Source organism: Engystomops pustulosus, chromosome 9 (assembly GCF_040894005.1).
Source record: "Engystomops pustulosus chromosome 9, aEngPut4.maternal, whole genome shotgun sequence".
NCBI lineage: Eukaryota > Metazoa > Chordata > Amphibia > Anura > Leptodactylidae > Engystomops > Engystomops pustulosus.
The window spans coordinates 34,129,776-34,153,186 of record NC_092419.1 but is presented as its reverse complement, the minus strand read 5'-3'; the positions used below and the strand labels follow the sequence as shown (position 1 = coordinate 34,153,186).

The window sequence follows — 23,411 nt, the reverse complement described above, 5'->3', positions numbered from 1 at the left end:
TCCACCCACTAATCCTCGCACCCAGGGCCTCCGCTGTATGGTGGGTACAAGAGGCTTTACCCTCGGTGTGAATCTGATCGTCTTTTGTAACTTAATGTCATATGAACATCTGAACGTACCCAATTCTTTGGATCCCTCTGGTGAGATTGTACGTGTAATGACAGAGTATAGGTTTAGTTTATGTTTTTCCCACTGTGGGAGATCATGTTAAAGTTTATGTCTGCAGCTTTTTGCTAGTTTTGCCTCCAAATATGGATGGGGGGGGGGGGGTATATCCTATAGACAGATGGGTAGAGATGAGCGAACCCATACTCAAGGTCCATGGTAGGGTTGCAACTCGCATGACCAGGTCATATTGGTGGACAAACAGCCAATACGGCAAATTGACACCCCTGGCCAACTTGTCATGGCTGTAATTGGCCAGAGGTTTCCCCACGGCCAGTCACAGCCATGGCTAGTTGGCCATGGGTGTCCATTTGATATATCGGCTGTTCACCTACCATTCTGTCAATATGTCCAGGTTGTGCGGGACACACCCGTACCCGAACAGAAACTTTGTTTCCATTAATAGGTTCATTAGATTGTGAGCCCCATGGGGACAGGGACCCATTTGGCAAGTTCTGTGCAGCGCTGCGTAATCTGTGTGCTCTATATAAATAAAGGAATTAATTATTATCTCTACTGATGGGATCACCACCATTTACAAGAAAATGACCTCATCACTCTATAAAAGAATTTCCGAAATTGCCCTGCACAATGATCGGCCATCTCCGAGACTTCCATAGACAGTGGACTACTGGGAATACAGTAGCTAAACACTATGCTCTGTCATTTCCGGCACTCCAGTAGTATAAAATGGAGGGGCCAGACATATGTTCATCTTGCTAATCCACCCATTCTTTATATTCCTGGGCATCCTGTTCTTGTGATTGGTGGAGGTGCTGGCCGTTGGACCCCTCTCTGATCGGCAAACCTAAAATTTCAGTGACCGTTTCTACATACAGAATAAATTGAGCTAATTTAAAGGTATAGGCAGTAAACTAAGACCAAGCAACCATTGATACTGCATTAGAATCTTTACTAAGAGTCTTTTAATGAGGCCCAGCAAATCCCCAAATTCTTCATTTGTCTCTTTATTAATTGTGGAATGTCTGAGACAATGAAGAGAGCGGAGCGTCCTGCCACTGCTCCTATTAACTACAGTATTGGCTTTTGCTAATGACACAAGGAACAAGGACAGAGCTAAATCCACAGCAGCTGACTGTTTGACTGATGACTCCCTGTGGTTATGTGACCTTGCCCAGGATCCCTTCCTGCGGCCTCCCCTCCACCCATCCTTTGTCTACTTTAGATACTGTAGTGTAGAGTGAATGGTGGCGATTATATACTAAACACTTACAATGGGGAACACATTTCTTTTAAGCAGGGTTCAGCGTTGTTACAATGATTTCCTTCACAACCTCAAGGCACATCATCATTTACACTGTTAAATATGAATAATCGTGTCATTACCGTCCCGTCCATGTGTTTGTTGAAATGGATTTTGACAAGTTTGCTGTAAATAACTATTTTTTTATTAAGACAAATGTATTTTAACACCATTAACTTTGCTAAGTTGGGGGACGCCGGAAAGCACAATATAAACATTTTAGGGGCAAGAGTTTCCGAATGATTTATATGATATATTTTGTAACAATTGCTTGTGGTCTTCCTCTTCTCAATGTGATCTGAATGCAGGAGCCAGACTACCCTTTCTCTGTGCCAATTGCTCTCCTTGCTGTCCATCCACTTTAGATTTTAATTTACTCTTATTGCCTCACCCACACCCTCACCCTTATTGCCTTCTCCTGTCTAATCTCTGCCTAACACCCTACTGTACTCTACAGTAGCACATAAATGGAAGATCAACATGTTTATCTGAACGTCACCATCTTTATCTGAACGTCTATTCTTATTTCCAAGACTTTACTTGTGCTGCATCAATTCTCTGGAATGTGCCCTAAAAAATTAGGCCTGTCACATTTTATAAGAAATTTTATATCACCATAATTCTCCAAAACCCTTCCAACTAGTACCTCATTGTCCCTGCAACAACACGCTCATTTTCTTTGGTACACATATACTGGCTGGTGGCTTATGGAGCTATATGTTTGCAACTGCAACTTTCATATAAAAGCTGGCCAGACTATTGTTCAAAGCCCGGGGCGTAACTAAGAGATGCAGGACCCCATAGCAAACTTCTGAATGGGGCCTCCTTCCCGCATAAAAATATATATACTACACTCATATATACACACATTTATATATCTATATAAATAAACATAGGGACTTATTTACTAAGGGTCCCGCAGCCGCATTTTTGTCCGGTTTCCCAACTCTTCGGGGATCGCAACAGGGATTGTGTCGCCCATGATCGGATTGTGGCACAGCGGCACTGGCTTTCACACAACAGTAATCGGGGGGGGCGGGCCGTCGGTTGATCCGACGGATTCGGACTAAGCGCTGGATTTAACATTTAACTTTGCATCACAAGCCAAGCACTTACATGCACCTGGAAGAAGAAGGTGAAATCCGGCAGACCTGAGCGGGGAGCGACACATGCAGGATATTGGGTGCAGGATCTTCTTGAATCACGGCAGATGTGCATTCTGGTGAACACTCCGGATCAGGGATCGTGCAGGACCGGGTAAGTAAATGTACCCAATAGTTCTTCACTCATACACACACATTTATACATTCTTTAAGATATACATACACTGGCACACATACAGAGCATATGCACATCACATACCGTGCTTTATACAGATGTATAGCATATATACGCACATACAGTATATAAACACCACACAGCATATACACATAACAGATACACACACATATACATATTCTGCCATAGAATGTGCAGAATAATATGTATATAATGGTGGACATCCCCTTTCTTGAGTGTCCTTCCAGATGACGGGGCCCCCTGACACTGTGGGCCACAAAGCGGCTGCTATGGCTACAACTGTAGTTACTCCCCTCTTCACTGCAAGTGCTCTTCTTTTTAGACAATTTAAGAAAAAAAGTTCTGGATCCTATTTGACCTCACATAAACCCAACTGTAAATTTACATTCATAAGGGCAGCAGAAGCTTTATTTTTCTGACGCTGGTTGTGAGGTGGGTGACTACCTAAAGATCCACCACAAGTACGTTTGAACCTAATCTAGAATCACCTCTTCTTCCTTAGTTTTGCATTCTGTGTTTTAAACAAGCAGCAAGTGTATTATTTTCCATTAGGGCCATGACACAGGATTTTTTTCACTTGTTCTAGTAAAGCACTTTTCAGACAGTAGGTGCAGTTTCTCGATATTTTTATATATTTTTTGGTAGTTCAACCACGACATCCAAAAACAATATTGACTCCATGATCACTTGGGACTGCTGGGACTTAGTCCTCAGGCCAATTAGCCTTAGTCACTACAGACTGTATTATTGCCTCTCTATGAGGTTGGAGGATGGTAGGGGCTAGTAGAGGTCACTTTGTAACTTTCTTCCATGTCTTGACCAATAATGACTTCCTCAGTCATTAGTCAGGATCAGCCTTGAACACTCAGATAATAAGAGAGCACCTAATATCCACTATTATAATTAATTACTTAATTTAAATACTGTATTATTATATAGTGTAATGTTTTTCTGGTTATTTTAGGCTTATAAATTTGTGAAACTCCAAAATTTTCAAAGAAAAACAAAGGCACTCCAGTCACATGAACTTTTTTTCTCAGCTATATACCAACCAAAGATGTTCACTCAATAAAGATAGGTCGCTGTCTTCACTATCTGTATTTTAATATGTGAAATTGTCGACAATGCCCTCCTCTAAAATTGCCTTTGAAGGCACATTCTACTGACTTCATACACAACATGTAGGATGTAAGCTCAGGGGAACAATGAAAAGATCAAGTCACATGAGACTACTCCGCTTGTTAAAAATTGACAATGGAATGAAAAAATAAAGACATACGACCTCTTAGCCCTGCAAAGGCAGATGAAGATGAGACGAGCCTCACATCCTTGGTAGACTGGTGCGTGATCTCAGTGTGATACTTCCTTACTCTGGAGGTTACTACTCCTTCCCATCATCACAACTGTCATGGTCTGCACATGGGGTCACTCATTGGGGGTTTCAATCTGCACAGTCTTTGCGTGTTTTTTCTTCAGTGAAATGAAAAGATAATATAGTAGATTATTATTGGATGTTATGGAAGGTTTGCCTGTCTTGTTGCTGGGTATGTATGGGAAACATAGGAAAAAAATCAGATGATGTAGACCCATCAAATCCGATCTATACGATTAAACAAACATTTTTTGTCAATAACGTGTGATATTTTTGCTCTCCAGAAAGGCATCCAGGCCTCTCTTGAACATGTACATAGTATCCACCATAAAAACCTCCTACAGCAAAGAGTTCCAAAGTGTCATTGGTCTTACAGTAAAGAGTCCCTGTCTATGGTGATGGTAGAACCGCCTCTCCTCTAGGTGTAGAGGATGCCCCTGTCTATGGTGATGGTAGAACCGCCTCTCCTCTAGGTGTAGAGGATGCCTCCTGTCTATGGTGATGGTAGAACCACCTCTCATCTAGGTGTAGAAGATGCCTCCTGTCTATGAGGATGGTAGAACCACCTCTCCTCTAGGTGTAGAGGATGCCCCCTTTCTATGGTGATGGTAGAACCACCTCTCCTCTAGGTGTAGAAGATGCCTCCTGTCTATGGGGATGGTAGAACCACCTCTCCTCTGGGCATAGAGGATGCCCCTGTCTATGGTGATGGTAGAACCGCCTCTCCTCCAGGTGTGGAGGATGCCCCTTGTCTATGGTGATGGTAGAACCACCTCTCCTCTAGGTGTAGAAGATGCCTCCTGTCTTTGGGGATGGTAGATTCGCCTCTCCTCCAGGTGTATAGGATGCCCCCTGTCTATGATGATGGTAGAACCTACTCTCCTCTAGGTGTAGAGGATGCCCCCTGTCTATGGTGATGGTAGAACCACCTCTCCTCTGGGCATAGAGGATGCCCCTTTCTATGGTGATGGTAGAACCTCCATCATCAGCATTTGCCATGCCAGTGATATCACTTGTTTTATAACAGGGATGTCTGCTGAGGCAAATGATAGGCCGAAGCAATTCCATGACCGCCCAAACTTCTGGCACAGCCAGAACTATAAATTGAGAAAACTCTGGAACAGTGTAGATACACTTTTTGCTTTCTACCCCTGCTCCAACCCTGTGGGGTTTTGTGGGATTCCTGGGACATCCCTGATGTAAAGAATATGGGTGCCTAATTTGTTCTTTCCTCCTAGGGGATCACAGATAACGTTTTGGCATAAACCGCTGATCCCATCTATATCTCTATAAACCAAAAGCTACATTATACATAATAAGAGTATAAGTAGTTTATTAAAAACCACAAATATAAATAAAATCATCTGCTGTAACCAAACCTCAGGAAGAACGTTTGACAAACTGAGCCAATGTTTCTTTGTTTCTCTTGGATATTGTAGACCTTAAAACTTAAATACCTGTGTTGTGGCCAGGAAGCATACTCCTCTGATAATACATACATCATTGCTGTCATGTGACATGTCCTGTGTGTACAAAAACAGAGCTTTATCATACAGCTGAAGTTGTTTTCTACGGCTCCAAACTGTAGGTTTCTCGAGTCTGTCCAGAGAGCAGCTCATGTGTCGGCTCAAAATTCTTTTCCATTTCTTGTGACTCCAACATCCTTCCCAGGGAATTTTACAGTATCCAAGAAGGGTTGTCTAAGGGAAGAAAAATGTGAAGCAGACAGGAGAAACGGAGACGTCCATCCATCAGATGTGTCAGCATGCACCCAACAACGTGTTCTGTCAACCTCATTACATATCATTAGCATGTCTCATGTTAAGAATAACGTCTTTGTTGCTGGATGTTCACATTTCTATAAATATATGTATATGGAATGTTCTGCTCATTTTAAATATTGATCTTGGTCCAAGAAGATCATATTTCAGATGCATATGATCAGTCAACTCAAGGAAGAAACAAACACCCACTGTTCGCAGCCTGCTTATCTTTCTGCTCCGGTTTGTATGAGTAAAATTGCTATGATATTTTGGTAAAATGACAACCTCATGCACTTATCTAAGCCTTAACCACCAGGTCTATTAGGACCTACCATATTTTGGTGAGGTATTTCCTTTTTTTGGGATAACTTAACAGAAATTTTGGACAATGTACTGCTGCTGTAAGGGAATAGACAAAGATTGAAAGATAGAACAGACACTGACAGTGAGCTCTAAAGCTAGACCATCCCTCCAGCTTTCCCTGCCTAATTGCTTATTCTATCCTAGACAGTAGTTGACAATTTGTTGTCATTCCTTTCCAAAGCAAAAACAGAAGAATAGTTGTATAGATATGGATCAAAACCAAGAAGACAATGCAGTACAGAATCTAGAGCCAAACAGTTAGTCAGAAGACAGGAAATAGGTAAAAAAATACAGAAGTCCAGAAAGAAGGCGGCTTACAGAAAGCACTAGGGAGTGGCCAAAGTCAACAGGAGACAGACGGTGTGGGAGAAACTAATTAACACAGCTTGGAGTGGAATAAGAACAAAAGAAAATGTATTTTCCAGTTGTAATTTTAAATTTAAAAATCCATCTCTCTATTATCACCACTTAAAAACAGTGTACAATCCTCAGGTTTGGAAAAACTTTCTTAGTCTTGGACCTACACGTTTCGGACAAAATAAATACATCTCAGTCCTTAGTCATGGTCTAGTTTGCAAGCATACAGCGGCTAACCAATGCTGGAAAAGACGTTTTTTTTTGTTCAGCTTCTTTCTGGGTCGGCATGGCCTTTCTTTGGATTCCGGGCACCATTCAACTCAACTCCTGGGATGGTGAGCTTTCTACCATTTATGGACCCAGGAGTGGAATAAGGTAGAGTTCAGACTATTGCATGACAAAATGCTAACTAAGTTCAAAATGCAGTCTGCAGCGCATCTTCTGGCATACTTTATGGGCAGAGGATGGCACAGTCAGATGTTAAAAGCTTATTTTTATGAAGGTATAATGTCAAGCCATTCTAAATCCCATACATCATATGTAATATATGTCTATGGCCCAGGGTACTACCAGAAACACATTAAGAACGCTTACTGTGAACTGTAAAATGGTAATTATAATCGTAGTAACCTCCTCAAGTGCTGCCAGCTTCAAAGAAGACACGGGCACGTTCATATTTTTCATGGACACTGGAAAATTTTTATGGACTGAAGTCAGAAGGGAACTCTGAAAATACTATATACAGATGTTGTCTTTGTGCAGATGCAAGTCTAGAACCCTGTGGCTGCAATCCACTGTGATAACCATTGATCCTAATTGGGACTAATTTTTCTACAGATGGTTGTAAAATGACAATGATAGTAATAATTTATTAATTCAGTGTTTACTACTAGGACAGACAAAATTTTTATTTACCATATTTTTTGAACTATAAGGCACACAAAAAATCCTTTGACACTCTCAGAAATCAAAGGTGCGCCTTATAGTCCAGTGCGCCTTATATATGAACCGTACTGACAGATAACAGCTGCCACAGGTCTGCCACCTGCTGGTCACTCATCCTTATAATCAGGTGCACCTTATAATCCGGTGCGCCTGATATATGAACCTAGACGTTTTAGCAGGCATTTATTGATGGTGCGCCTTATAATATGGTGCGCCTTATAGTCTGAAAAATACAGTAGACGTAGTACGATAGACAACACCTAGCTTGGAATTGTAGTTCATTAAATAGACAGAATACCTAGAAAGCCGAACACACAAAGATTTTTCTAAAATTTCGAAGGATCCTTTATGTTCTCCTCCTGCATAACACTCAGGCAGGATTATATATGCACACTTTTCATACACAATTAACTTACCAATAAAATCAACGTTTTTATTGTTGCCTAAAACACTTTGTAAATCTTTTTCCCTTTTAATATTTTCAAAGTGATGTTTTATATGAAAATTATTTTTTTTTACTTGAAATAAAGATGCTACTTAAATATCTCCAGGGAACGCAGACTACAATAGTAACTGAAGTGACATCCTAGCGATGCGGAGCTACACCGAAAATAACTGTAAATTGTGTGAATACATACCGGTAATACTCTTCCATGATGAAGGGGGGGGGCGCTAAATGGAATGAAACCTCCTGCTCGGGATTCAATTTCTGTTGATGGTTTTGGGGGTCTTGCTCACAGATAGTGACATGTAAATTTACATTCCTGATGCATCCTCCTCTTCCTTGACAGTTTCAATTGCTCTTAATATCCCCATCTTCCGTTTCTAAATTAGGCTCTTTATTAACTTCTGTGATGCTATAATGGACTACATTATGTGCACTGCTTAACATTTCTATTTTCGTATTTTTTTTTTAACTTTCGCACAAAAAATAGCAATGAATAAATATTCAGTGAAGGTTAAAAAAATTGTTGTAGCAAGTTTAGGTTCATATCAGACCCTATAAGTGGAATATCAAGGTCCAGAGCTGATAGGGTTAGCTGCACTTTTTCTGTTACTATATTTGGGTGAGTGTTGGACCATCTGGTGGTACAAGCCTGGCATCCAGAAAGCCCAAATGCCTGGCCAGGGAATGACATTCCCCAAGCATTAGCAGACTGATCTTTTTGGCCTCTTTCCTTGTATTCTGGGTAGTCCAGTCTATGATGAGTCTACTGTAGCAACACAGAGAAGTCTTTGATGTTCTTTTTTCACCCCTTTAGATGGTGTTGAATCGCTGCTTCTCACATTCCCAGGGTTACGTTGTGCTTTCATGGCACAACAGGATGAATATGTTTTCTTCTGGAATGTACATGCCAGCTTTAATACATCCTGCAAACGCCTTGTTTGCCCCATGCCAACTGAAGGTCGGGTGCCAACCATGGAAAAATTCACCTCTGGCTAAAATGACTTTGTGATGACATCATCCCTTTGTGTGAAAAGTTGAATTTCATAAAATTATTGCAAATGAAGGGATTAGGAAATGTCTGCACCATCTGATGTTAATGTTTCCAGCTGGTATCAGAATTGGGAAATTCAGCATGGAGTCTCCGCATTGTAATGAGCTGAGAATCAATGTCGAGCAATAAGTCATTCATCAACATTACCAAGAGGACAGGGGATGACAGGTTCGATCAATACTCTTTCCTTAAATACAAAGACCACACTCTCACTTGAGGGACCCTCACAGAGATGAGCACGCTGTAGGGCAGTCTGGAACTCAGCTGGTCAGTGGTCAACTATGCCAAGATTGAGGTGAAGGAGATATTTTCAGCTCGAGACCTTTTATATTTTGCTTTAGGTTACCAGTTAGCAAAACCCTTTTTTATTTTGTCTCTTGGCCCCAATGGTCATAGAGGAGTTGTCTTAAAATAGATAGCAGACTGAAGACAGAGGAAGAAATGCCCTACAGCGACTACAGCTGTTGACCTTTCTTGCCCCTTTGTACCAGCCTACAAATTACTGCTACTGAGCTGACTACTCTTGTAGGCTATTCTTGGCACACTGGTGGGCAGCTTGCACATGGGTGGCAAAAAAATATCACACGCATGCAAAGTCAGTGTATCTCCAAAATAAATCAATGCTAAAAAAGCTGGATTTAAGCTTTCTCAGCTGCATGTAATTCAAACCTACATACCTTTTCCTAAAAGGAAAATCTTACTATGTGGTCTTCTGCGGCCGTTGTTGTTCTGGGCGGATAGAGATGATACCAATGTTTCATAAGCGTCTAAAAGAGCAGTAAGAAAACTACACAATGATTAAAACATTTTAAAATTTACGTCATTGAAGTATTTATTTTGTAATAATTTTATGGACCATTGTTTATCTAGCAAACTTTTTGTCCTTTGGTACAGGACTCTTCAGGATCCTACATACGTTGTGTAAGTCCTGCCTCTTCCTGAGTATAAATATTATATTTTCGCTAAAAAACTGAATGTTAATAAGAACCCACGGCATAGGAAATACAATCTGAAAGGAACAGGTGACAGCAAGAGAAGTACCATATATACTCAAGTATAAGCCTAGTTTTTCAGCACAAAAAATGTGCTGAAAACCCAAACTCGGCTTATACATATCAAAACTCCCCTTTCCGGCTTCCCCCACTGCTGGCTATATACCGGGGCAGGGGGTTGGCTATATACTGGGGGGCAGGTGCTGGCTATATACTATGGGGCAGGGTCCGGCAAGCTATATACTGGGGAGGCTGTGACCAATGCATTTCCCACCCTTGGCTTATACTTGAGTCAATAGGTTTTCCCAGCTTTTGTGGTAAAATTAGGGGCCTCGGCTTATACTTGGGTCGGCTTATACTAGAGTATATACGGTAACTTTTTGTGCAAAAAGCTTTAGTAGAACTAGTTATTTATTCTTAAAAGGACATCTACCACCAGGATGAAGGATTGTAAAGCAAGCACACTGGCATACTGGTGCGTGCCCCCTCTGGCAAGATCTGCTATTCTATTTTTTTTCATATTATAGATTTATTGAGTTACATTTTTATTTAGGATAATAAAAATCTTACAATATTAATAAAAAAAAGGTATGAATACAAATACAAACTCTAGAGTTCTAGAACCAAAAAGCGGGTGCCATTTCAATTTGGCAACCCCATAGATTACTACCAAATAACCGTAATCAATATGGGGGATTATTCCTACCAGTCGGGAGGAGTTTACTTGATTACTGTAGAGCTGTAGAAAGAGAAAAAAAGAAGGGGGTAAAGGGAGGGGTTATCATTTGAAGGTATTGTTAGACATAGGGAAGGGATGGGGGGGGGCACTCTCCCCATCCCCCGGCCCCAGAATCTGCTCTTCTTTCAACTTTTTATGCTCTGGTTTTTACAAAAAGGCTTATAAAATGATGCAAATTAGCCTGAGAGGCCTCATAAGTATTGATGGATCCTGGAGCCCCTTAGGTACATTTGTATCATTTTTAAAGCCTTTTTTTCTTAAACACCAGGGCATGAGAAGCTGGAAGAAGAGCAGAGGGAGCACACACCAGTATGTCAGTGCACTTGATTGACAATCCTTCATCCTGGTGGTAGATGTCCTTTAAAGTTTGGGCAGAGGTATTCTGTGGATGATCCAACTTAGTAATTGAGAGCTATCTTTGTGTACAGAGTCATACAAGGATGACTACCTGTGGATGGCTACCAATTTGACCTACCGACTGGACTTCGAAGGCAAAATTTATAACAATCTGCGTAGATCCTCCTGCTCTATAACATGTCATTGTTGTAGAATGTTGCCAAATCTTTTTGGACAAAAAAAAATAAATAAAGTGCCTCTGTTTTTGTAAAGGATTTGTATATTTTATTATGTGCTCCAGTCTCTTAGCAGGTTAAATACTAGAATTACAACTCAACAGACCCTTTAAGGTCCCTTTTATGTATAGGAAAAATGCAGCATGCCACAAAACTTGGTGATTTCTTGAGGTTAGAAATGCATTTTATACTCAACAAGGAGCCACATTCCCCACATAACGAGGCGAGAACAAGACTATAAAATAAAAGCTTTGCCAATATTTAAGTTCTATAAATTCATATGTTTTTTTCTAAAAGATCCAACCTGCATCCTGACTAACTGGATCATGTCCACCACAACCACAGCTTGATGTATCCTGACCCTTACATCTTGAGCCAAGGGCACTGCATCCATTTGTTGAGAACAGGTGCTTGGACTAGACGGGACATATTAATGTGCTCAGTAAGTAACACATTGCGATAAGTTGGAAATATGAGGTGATCATGGAGCTATCAACGTGTGTGGGCTTAGCACCTATCACTCTGTGCTGCCATATAAAAAACTTATGAACTGTACAGAATCTGACCATCTGGTGGTTTGATGATTGGTTCTGATATACCAAAGTTTTTTTGTTATATTATATCAAATTTTTTCCAAAAGTTCAAGAACAGGCAAGTGCCTGACCCAACGTAAGACAGTGAGGTGACATTACTTGGCTAAAAAAATGAAGATACCCCCTCTTATAGGGTTTGGTAATTTTAGCTAACTGTCTGCAGCACAGGAACTGTGGAGTGGATGTATCATACGCTGGTGCATGGTGCACCAGCGTATGATGTTACCACCAACCCTTCCTGCACATGTCGGACTATCAGGAGGCTCAGCAGGGCAATTCTACACCATTTCCTGGTGCAAACTATAGGTAGTGCACAGGTGTGGAGAAGTAAGCCATATACCATCCCACTCCGCTGCCAGGCATGACCGCCTTCACGACGGCTCCACCCACTTGGTGTGGAAGTCACGTAAGGCCGGAAAGGGTCCAATTTGTGATACACAGTAAATTGGCACAGAAGCCCATGTCTAACAGGTGTAGGTTGGAGTGGTAAATACAACATTACAAGTTGACCTCAACATAAATATTGTTGCAAACCTAATTTTCTCATGTGGAATGTGTCCTATTTTCAGCACCAAAAGCCACACCGAAAAAAATCAAGAAGACTACTGTTGACTGCTGTGTAAAAGCATGTAGTTGGTTGCAATTGGGAAGCTGCTCCCTGTATCTTACCTTTTTATTGTTATGATGCATCGTTATATGTCTGTAGTGGTGACTATTGGTTATTATTTTTCTTATGCATTGATAATTTGTCCATTTTTTGCATCGGTTCACAGTAGTCCATTATTTGTGGCTCTAGGATCGGGAGATGGGTTTGGAATACACTACATGTACCTGCCCAGTGCACATAGTTTTGTGAGGTGTTTTTAAATGTGATTAGATTTTTTTATCCTGCACTAAATTTGTATTTTAATTAAATATTTGTCCTACATACAGCAGATTATATATATTTACGATTAATTTCGGGTTATTGCTACCATGTGACATTGCATAACCCTTTTTTTGTCTTTGGTTGTCAATGGTTTAATATGAACGGTTGTCTCACTACTGCAGAAGAAGTTTCATCACATAGAGGACGAGGGAAGTGGCAGGGCAGCAGGGGGGAGGGTGAGAGTGTAAAAGTCTATGGAACTACAACACAGAGGGGCTCTGGCACCGCCCACCAGAGCCCTTCTGACTCATAGGCATAACTGTAAATGCTGATTTGAGAAAGAAGGATAAGAAATATAATATAAGAAGATCACAGCAGTCACGGTTTCTGTATCTATGAGTAAGTGCCCCTGGTTTATCAAGGATGCTTTTTGATGGTAGATTTTAAAAAAAATTGTAATAGTTAAAAAATGTAAATAGTTACCACAGTTTTTGTTATGGTGTATGGAACAGAACCATGTGTGGGTTACAGCAAAGCAGCCATTTTATTAGCTATGCATTTTTACCATTCTTATTGCCCCTGTAAAACTCTCAAATCCGACTCAGATGTAATCCGTAAAATCTGTTATCAGCTACGCAAAGGATTAAAATGGCAGGAAAACAAATAGAACTGTATAATGAATGTGTATTGTTTGATATGCCCCCCAGATTCGGGCTTATTTTAACAAGGAACAGATTTTTGGAGCAATTATTAACATTGTTTATCAAGGCCAAAAGGTTCCAGAGAGGGAGAGTCCGGCCGCCGTGTCAGTTAAAGAATGGAAAACTGTCATTAGTTAAAGCTATGGAGAAAGAAATGTAAACACGAAAGAAGTATCTGTCATATACGTCCTGGGGTAGAGGGTTCATCCTTAAATACAATGGGGGACATGTATCTTTATTTCTGCCAGTCAAATTGTCTCATTTTTATGACTTTTGTCGTTTTTGCGAATTTTCACTGCAACTTTTGCTGTTGTTTTTCAAGTACGCCTTGGTCTGCGCTTTGTGTATCTTTATTTTCAAGATGTTCTGTGCAACTTTTCACTTATGTATCACTTTTTTTTGCTTATTTTTGCGATTTTTAGGCGCAAACCTGCACCTGGTCCAGGGTAGGTGTAAAGGAAGAATTTTTTTTAATGGACCTTGTTTAAACATGTAAATTGGAATTATTTCACATGCTTTAAATATTTAAAAAAAAATTTAAAAAAAATTCATAAAATTTTGCATTTACATTTTTAAAAATGTATTGGCTACTTTTAAGGGTGAGGTCACACATGGCTTTTTGGTTGAGTTTTAAAACACATTACAACAGCTGCGGAGATGTGATTATGATGTTAACGCATATGTTACAATCGCGTTGGTCCTGGGTGGGATTCGAACCCAGGACCCCAGCGCTGCAAGACAGCAGTGCTACTCACTCAGCCACCGTGCCGCCCTAACCTATAACATCACGTATGACCGCAGCCTCATATGTCGTCATCTTCCTCGAGTGTGACTAAAAATGCAGGACCCGGCCTCAAATCCAAAATTTACAGTAGTGTCCTGTATATAACCCCTCACATGGCTTGTATCCTTTCCTGTATATAACGCCCTCACATGGCTTGTGTCCTCTCCTGTATATAACCTCTCACATGGCTTGTGTCCTCTCCTGTATATAACCCCCTCACATGGCTTGTATCCTCTCCTGTATATAACCCCCTCACATGGCTTGTGTCCTCTCCTGTATATAACCCCTCACATGGCTTGTGTCCTCTCCTGTATATAACCCCTCACATTGCTTGTATCGTCTCCTGCATATAATCCCCTCACATGGCTTGTGTCCTCTCCTGCATATAACCCCTCACATGGCTTGTATCCTCTCCTGTATATAACTCCCTCATGTGGCTTGTGTCCTCTCCTGTATATAACCCCTCACATGGCTTGTATCCTCTCCTGTATATAACCCCTCACATTGCTTGTATCGTCTCCTGCATATAATCCCCTCACATGGCTTGTGTCCTCTCCTACATATAACCCCTCACATGGCTTGTATCCTCTCCTGTATATAACTCCCTCATGTGGCTTGTGTCCTCTCCTGTAAATAACCCCTCACATGGCTTGTATCCTCTCCTGTATATAACCCCTCACATGGCTTGTATCCTTTCCTGTATATAACGCCCTCACATGGCTTGTGTCCTCTCCTGTATATAACCTCTCACATGGCTTGTGTCCTCTCCTGTATATAACCCCCTCACATGGCTTGTATCCTCTCCTGTATATAACCCCCTCACATGGCTTGTGTCCTCTCCTGTATATAACCCCCTCACATGGCTTGTGTCCTCTCCTGCATATAACCCCCATCACATGGCTTGTGTCCTCTCCTGTATATTACCCCCTTGCATGGCTTGTGTCCTCTCCTGTATATATCCCCTCACATGGCTTGTATCCTCTCCTGTATAAAACCCCTCACATGGCGTGTATCCCCTCCTGTATATAACCTCTCACATGGCTTGTGTCCTCTCCTGTATATAACCCCCTCACATGGCGTGTATCCCCTCCTGTATATAACCTCTCACATGGCTTGTGTCACTCCTGTATATATCCCCTCACATGGCTTGTGTCCTCTCCTGTATATATCCCCTCACATGGCTTGTGTCCTCTCCTGCATATAACCCCCTCAGGGCATCACATAAAGTCCTGAATCCTGTTGCCTGGGGTTCATGTGACCTGCAGTTTGTGGCAACTAACCAGAAACTTTACCAGTATGATGTGGGTGACACTATTATATATAGTGTAGTAATGTACTGTTTTTAATTTTTAATTTACTTTTGTATTTACACTAACCCCGGGTCTTATACTTACCCAAGGAAGTGACCTTTAAGCATAATACAAAGGTTGCATATATGAATACATGTCTGTATCAAATTTATATCAATATATATCTAACCTTTGAGACAATTAACTGCAAATGCAATTGCAATTAACCTTTTATGATGCAGAATCTTACTATCATTGAGCCAGTTATTAGATGGGGTCACACAGAGAATATTGTGACTTCTACCAGTTTACCATTTTAAAGGATCCATTACAAAAAAAAAAAAAGTTTTGACGTGGTTTCCACTTTAGTCTAGTTTAATAGTTTTGTTTAGTCTAGAATTTTATTCTTAATAGTATTTATAAATATTTTTCACAGTATTTGACTCTCAGTTGGCATGTTTGATCCAAACTAGAAAAATGTAATAAAAATATAAACTATTAATAAAGAGATTTTTTTTTCAACAATGCTGCACAGCCTTGGGATTTCATGTTTCGCCAACGCAATCTTTTTAGAAAAAAAATCATATAATTATCATAAAATAGCTATTGTCTTTTTAAAGGGTTTGTCCACTTTCAGCAAATAATTTATATTCTTTGTGTAATGAAAAGTTATACAATTTTCCAATATACTTTCTGTATCAATTCCTCATTGTTTGGTAGATTTCTTCTTGTTGTCTTTCTATAGAAAGCTTCTATGTTTACTTCCAGAGGATAGAAATCTGCCTATGATCATCGTATGTCACACAGGTGCATGTCTCAATATGTACCTGCTCATGTGATGTCACACAGATGCACAACTCAATATACACCTGGTCATGTAATGTCACACAGGTGCACGACTCAATATATAACTGGTCATGTGATGTCACACAGGTGCATGACTCAACATATACCTGGTATGTGATCTCACACAGGTGCACGACTCAATATATAACTGGTCATGTGATGTCACACAGGTGCACAACTCAACATATACCTGGTATGTGATGTCACACAGGTGCACGTCTCAATATGTACCTGGTCATGTGATGTCACACAGGTGCACAACTCAATATACACCTGGTCATGTGATGTCACACAGGTGCACGACTCAATATATAACTGGCCATGTGATGTCACACAAGTGCACGACTCAACATATACCTGGTATGTGATCTCACACAGGTGCACAACTCAACATATACCTGGTATGTGATGTCACACAGGTGCAAGGCTCAATATATAACTGGTCATGTGATGTCACACAGGTGCACAACTCAATATATAACTGGTCATGTGATGTCACACAGGTGCAAGGCTCGTTATATATCACGGCTCTGATTACCCTCTGTGATACAACGGCTCGTGCACCTGTGTGACATCACATGACTATGGAAATATGTTTATCCATTAGAAGTAAACAATGAATCTTTCTATCGAAGGACAGCAAGCAGAGATCTACAAAACCATGAGGAATTGATACAGAATGTATAGTATATTGGTAAATTGTATAACTTTTCTATACACAAACCATATCAATTAGTTGCGTAAAGTGGACGACCCCTTTAATGATAAGAATCATCTTTTTTAATACAAAAATTATTTTACAACAAAGGGTATGTAAAGCATAGACATGTTACAAGGAGAATAAGGTTTCCATTGGTGATATTCATTTTGGTGGGTGCACAGTGACCTCTCCACTGGAGCTCCAGATTGCCGGTGTCCCAGCTGCCAGACCTCCATTAATCTGACTTTTATGTTATGTCTGATTGACACGTCATAAAAGTTCCTCATTGCAAACCCTTTGACTCAGCACTTTGATCTTATTTTTTCTTAGAAAGCAGGACACATTTAGAGTATATTGGGAAATCCATTGGAACTCATATGATTTTTATTTACTGTGACCTGAAGAAAACAACAAAAGCATCAAAATACAGAAATACTTCACTTGTTCCCAAGGTCTGACTTCTGACTCAAAATAATCTAGTTAAAAGGGAAAAAGCAGGCTATACTTAAAAGTTATGAGCGAAATATTAACTAATTATGGTGCTAGTTATGGGTCAACATCTGCAAAGAGTTTGTATGTTTTCTGCGTGTTTGCGTGGGTTTCTTCCGCATCCTCTGGTTTCCTCCCACACTCTAAAACATAAAGGTAGGTTGTTTTGATTGTGAGCCCCATGGGGACAGGAACTGATTTGGCAAACTCTGTGTAGCGCTGCGTTATCTGTGTGCACTATCTAAAGGAATTATTATTATAATAAAAAGTTGTGGGGCAGATATTACCTTCAGTGGCAGGGGAGCAACAAGTGAATGTGGAGCTCCATAACATAACTCATAATAGACTCTTACTCAGCCACGGCTAACTTCATCAACAAGCTTAGAAAGTGATCTGCATTATGATGTCACAGTATAGGGATAATATACACAATGAGGTCACAGTACAAGGAGAATACACACAGTGATGTCACAGTACAGGGGTAACACACATAGTGATGTCACAGTACAGGGATAATACACACAGTGATGTCACAGTATAGCGATAATATACACAATAAGGTCACAGTACAAGGAGAATACACACAGTAATGTCACAGTACAGGGATAATACACACAGTGATGTTACAGTACAGGGATAATACACACAGTGATGTCACAGTATAGGGATAATATACACAATGAGGTCACAGTACAAGGAGAATACACACAGTAATGTCACAGTACAGGGATAATACACACAGTGATGTCACAGTACAGGGGTAACACACACAGTGATGTCACAGTACAGGGATAATACACACAGTGATGTCACAGTATAGGGATAATATACACAATGAGGTCACAGTACAAGGAGAATACACACAGTAATGTCACAGTACAGGGATAATACACACAGTGATGTCACAGTATAGGGATAATATACACAATGAGGTCACAGTACAAGGAGAATACACACAGTAATGTCACAGTACAGGGATAATACACACAGTGATGTCACAGTATAGGGATAATATACACAATGAGGTCACAGTACAAGGAGAATACACACAGTTATGTCACAGTACAGGGGTAACACACACAGTGATGTCACAGTACAGGGATAATACACAGAGTGATGTCACAGTACAGAGATAATACACACAGTGGTGTCACAGTACAGAAATAATACACACAGTGATGTCACAGTACAAGGGTAACACACACAGTGATGTCACAGTACAGGGATAATACACACAGTGATGTCACAGTACAGAGATAATGCACAGTGATGTCACAGTACAGGGATAATACACACAGTGATGTCACAGTACAAGGATAATACACACAGTGATGTCACAGTACAGGGATAATACACAGAGTGATGTCACAGTACAGAGATAATACACACAGTGGTATCACAGTACAGAAATAATACACACAGTTATGTCACAGTACATGGGTAACACACACAGTGATGTCACAGTACAGGGATAATACACACAGTGATGTCACAGTACAGAGATAATACACAGTGATGTCACAGTACAGGGATAATACACACAGTGATGTCACAGTACAAGGATAATACACACAGTGATGTCACAGTACAGGGATCAAGTACACATAGTGATGTCATAGTTAAAAAATAATAACAAGGCTGATGTCACCCTACAGGGCTAATAAACATCGTGTTATCAGTTTCCTTTGCAATCATTGGCTGTTCAGTCTTGGAGCTTATATACTCAGTAACATCCTGTGTCAGTTTCCCCTATAATTGGCTTGTTAGAAATATGAAGGACTTCTAATAGGACTATAACATGGGTCTGGTGCTGGTGCCTTGTGGGGACTTGTTCCTCCTTTCAGACCAACAATTAACACTTTGGCTGCCATTTAGCGGGTGCAAGATTTTGTTGTAAGAGCCTTTTGCAGAAGCTGTAGATTAAAGGGGGTCGTCCATCCAGGACACAAAGTCCAAACAAATAGAAGTCATACGGGGCCTATAGGGAAGAAGATTTAGAGCCACATAAAGGGTAATTGTAAGTGTTGATGACCTAATGATAAACATATGATTAATAATTTCCATTTTCTCCTCAATAAATCACCCACACATCTAGTAAACCAGTCTGAGCAAGCTCAAAGGAATGATCTGTTTATATCTCACCATCACAAAGTGACTCAGAACGCCGAGGAAGACGATGGGAAATGTTTGCTTTGGTGCCACGCTTCCTTGAGAACTGCAGACATAAGCTTTAGGTGGGGTCTCTGCCTCAAACAAGTCAAGACCTACCGAAACTAAGGATCAATATTGTCCTATTGCATCTGTCTAGTGGATTATGTGGAATATCTTTACCTCTATCTGACTTTACTTAAAGGGCTATTCCAAGAATCAGCACAATATATATATGAAATGAGTCCTTAAAGTACAGGCGGTGCGGGGTGTGGCCATTATCATATGTCAGCGTATGATTGCTTGCTTGCTCACTGGGACCAGATCTGGACCAGTAGAAAAAGAGAGGTGGAGTGAGCTCTTCTCACCCCTCCCATCTCCACTTAAAGACGAGCGGCTCTGCTGAAAATCTGCCTGAATTCAGGAAATTACCTATATTTTGCCATGGGGGACCTAGCTTGGTTTTGGTCTATGGCTGGGTCTCAATGGGGACTCTGATCTGGCGGCAAAATATGTAGCCAGATCAGGGCCCCCATTGCAGTCATATGAATTTGTCCTTGACCCACTTAGGAGAATAACTGTTCTAGTTGCTCATGGCAACCAATCAAAGTACAGCTTTTATTTTTCCCACAGAAGCTTATAAATTTAAGGCTGAGGTCGGATTGGTTGCCATAAGCAACTAGAACATTTTTGCTCTCAGATACTTCTGCTAAATCTTAGCCAAGGTTTCCATGGTGGACACTTATGTGGTAGAAATCAATTATAAAATGGTAACTTTGTTCATTTGCTTTGGTACCACCTTTCCATTCTTCCCAGCTCCAGTAATAACTGCTGCAGTCATTGGGGCACACTTACTAAGGGTCCATCGGACGCATTTCCATCGGGTTTCCCAAATATTTCCGCATGTGATCGGATTTTGGCGCATCCGCTTTCATGCAACACAAATCGGGGGCGTGGCCATCAGACAACCCGACTGATTTGGACAAACCACCGAATTTAACAATTTGTGTTGCAAGCTCAGCAATCACATACATCAGATAAGTAAATGTGCCCAATTGGCTTTATAATTACACAAAGCCGAAATTGATAAATTACACAAAGATAAATTGCTTTTTTGAGGTAAAATATAGACGCCAACAGCTCATAATGGATGTACAGGCATCCCCTACTTAAGGACACCCGACTTAGAGGCAACCCATAGTTACACACAGACCCCTATGACCTCTGGTGAAGCTCTCTGGATGTTACTATAGTCCCAGACTGCAATGATCAGCTGTAAGGTGTCTGTTATGAAGCTTTATTGATAATCCTTGGTCCAGTTACAGCAAAAAATGTTTAAACTCCAATTGTCACTGGGACAAAATTTATTTTGTCTGGATCTACAATTATAAAATATACAGTTTCGACTTACATACAAATTCAACTTAATTACAAACCTCCGGACCCTATCTTGTACGTAACCCGGGGACTACCTATATAACTAAATTATCCAAATCTTTTATTATTCCTCTCCCACATTTGTTATTCATCAATAGTTTTTTTTCTCTATTAGTTTTTTTTTCTTAAGTTTATTTTAACGTCTGTCTTCTGTGGCTTGTTCTTTTGTCTGAAATTTGTAATGTTCCTATAATTCATCTTATTAAATTTTATCACGTTTTTTTTTCAAATGATTATTTAGAAGATCGGCAAAGAAACTATTGAGAATATTACAACAGGGTAGTTCTGACCATTTTTTCTTAAATGCCCCTTGGTCCTCTGTATATATGGTTAATATAATGCAGCGAATCCCGATTTAATGAACAATACAATGCACGTAACTGTATGACGTGGGCTCCATTATCTCATCACATCTGTACAACACATTTCATTGATTGAGAAATGCAATATCCCAGGTCTGGACTGTATATATAACCAAAGGTTTGTGAGGACACACCCCAGTGTCAGAGCTTTATTATTCCATGTAAAATTATACTTTTATGTTTGCATATTCTGTACATATACCATGTGTAACTATGTATAAATATGTGTTAATTAAAAATAATTAAAGCAAAACTTTACCAAATTGTAGCACCACCAGAATTTGGCACAAAAATAGAGCATCACATTTACACACACCTATTAAATCCCCTGCTGGTTGCATGGCCATCACTGTGGTGGTCCCTCTGGTCCTTGAGCGGTGACATCACGTGCATAATTCATGTGACAGCTGCAGCCAATCACTGGCCTTTTACAGTCATGTACTATACATAGCATTTTGTGACTGCTGTAGCATCGTTGCTGAACTGGAAGGGGCCCACCAGAGACAAATTTAAACATTTTTTGTCAACATTTTGGAAAAACCATGTGTTCAAAGATCTATTCCTATGTTTTTAAGAGTGATTTAATTTTTTACAGTCCTTTTAGGCTTTCCTACATTTTATGGCTTGCATCTAAACATCCTGGCCAAGACATAGTGCAAGTTGACCTAAAATCTCCCTTTCTCATATCCCCGGGAACCCAGCCCCCAATATGGCCCCTTAGACCCGACCTTGGATGTTTAAATGGGGACATAGGGTTAGGATGTAAGAGCTATCCTTACAGAGACTTGACTGTAGAGGCAGCCAGACTTCTTGTTACCCAATTTTTCCAAAAACATTGTAACTAAGAAACCACTGATTAGACTTTTTAACAACTTGACAAGAAGAGAGATTGACCCAAAGACTTGTATTTACTTGTGATATTTCTACATTAGGGGAAAAAGTCTTTACCAGTGAATGGCTCGTTGAAATGCGTAGTTCCAGGCTTTGAAGAAACACTAACCATTCCCATAGTAATTAGCATAACTTGTGATAAGGTGATAACGTGTCTTTAACAGCCATAAGGCAGAGAGTACACATCAGGGTGTTGAGTGGAACAGTACAGTAAAACTGAAACCAGCAATCTCTCAGGGGGCTCGGGAGGTCTTACTGTGCACAGCACTGCAGGGGATGTGTTTACCCGGTCCTGCTGTCTTATCACTCCTTAGATAACAAGACCAAATGCCGAATTTTCCTTTGGAGAGGATTTATAATATTTTCTAACAAATATACCCTCTTAGGCTGTGTCTAGTATTGTAGCATAAAGGAAATCTACCACCAAAATCCATCATGATAAACCAGGGACACTTACTCATAGATCCAGGCACCATGATTGAGGTTATTTTTTTATATTTGTAATCAATAGCCCCCTTCCTTCTAAAATCAACTTTACAAATTTTTTTCATTGAACCAGAAGGGCTTTAGGGGTGATGCTAGAGCCCTTCTGTTCTGTAACTGTTACAGTGTGCAAGGAGCATTTCCTCTTCCCACAATGTGCTTAAAGTTCCTAAGCTGCTGTGAGATTACAATAGGCAGAGGGTGTGGAAAAGTGCTGAGGGAGCAGAGGGAAGTGTGAGACAGTGTAACAGCCTGTGAAGCACAAAGGAGCTCTGACAACACCCCAAGGAGCCATGCAGGCTCATTAGCATAATTATAAAAGTTGATTTTAGAAGGAAGGAGGGCAAGGATGACAAATATAAGTAGATTACCACAATCACGGTGCCTGGATCTATGAGTAAGTGTCCCTGGTTTATCCATGATGGATTTTGATGGTAGATTTTCTTCAATCTGGGACTGAGCTGCAATTCCTGAAATCCGCCTATAGACA

General features: G+C 40.4%; 2 protein-coding genes and 1 long non-coding RNA gene across 4 annotated transcripts in view; 2 read left to right on the top strand and 1 right to left on the bottom strand.

The window, feature by feature from the left end:
- Positions 1-23,411, top strand: part of LOC140077158 (P2R1A-PPP2R2A-interacting phosphatase regulator 1-like) — a 981,687-nt gene that overhangs the window by 525,122 nt on the left and 433,154 nt on the right. The window lies entirely within an intron of this gene.
- GPC3 (glypican 3) overlaps positions 1-23,411 on the top strand; it is a 296,911-nt gene that overhangs the window by 267,474 nt on the left and 6,026 nt on the right. The gene's annotated exons all lie outside the window — the stretch shown is intronic.
- LOC140077116 (uncharacterized) lies at positions 5,563-17,971 on the bottom strand. The gene is made up of 3 exons (XR_011849701.1): positions 17,888-17,971; positions 9,705-9,794; positions 5,563-5,800 (listed from the first exon to the last, which is right to left on the bottom strand). It is a non-coding gene; the product is annotated as an uncharacterized lncRNA (long non-coding RNA).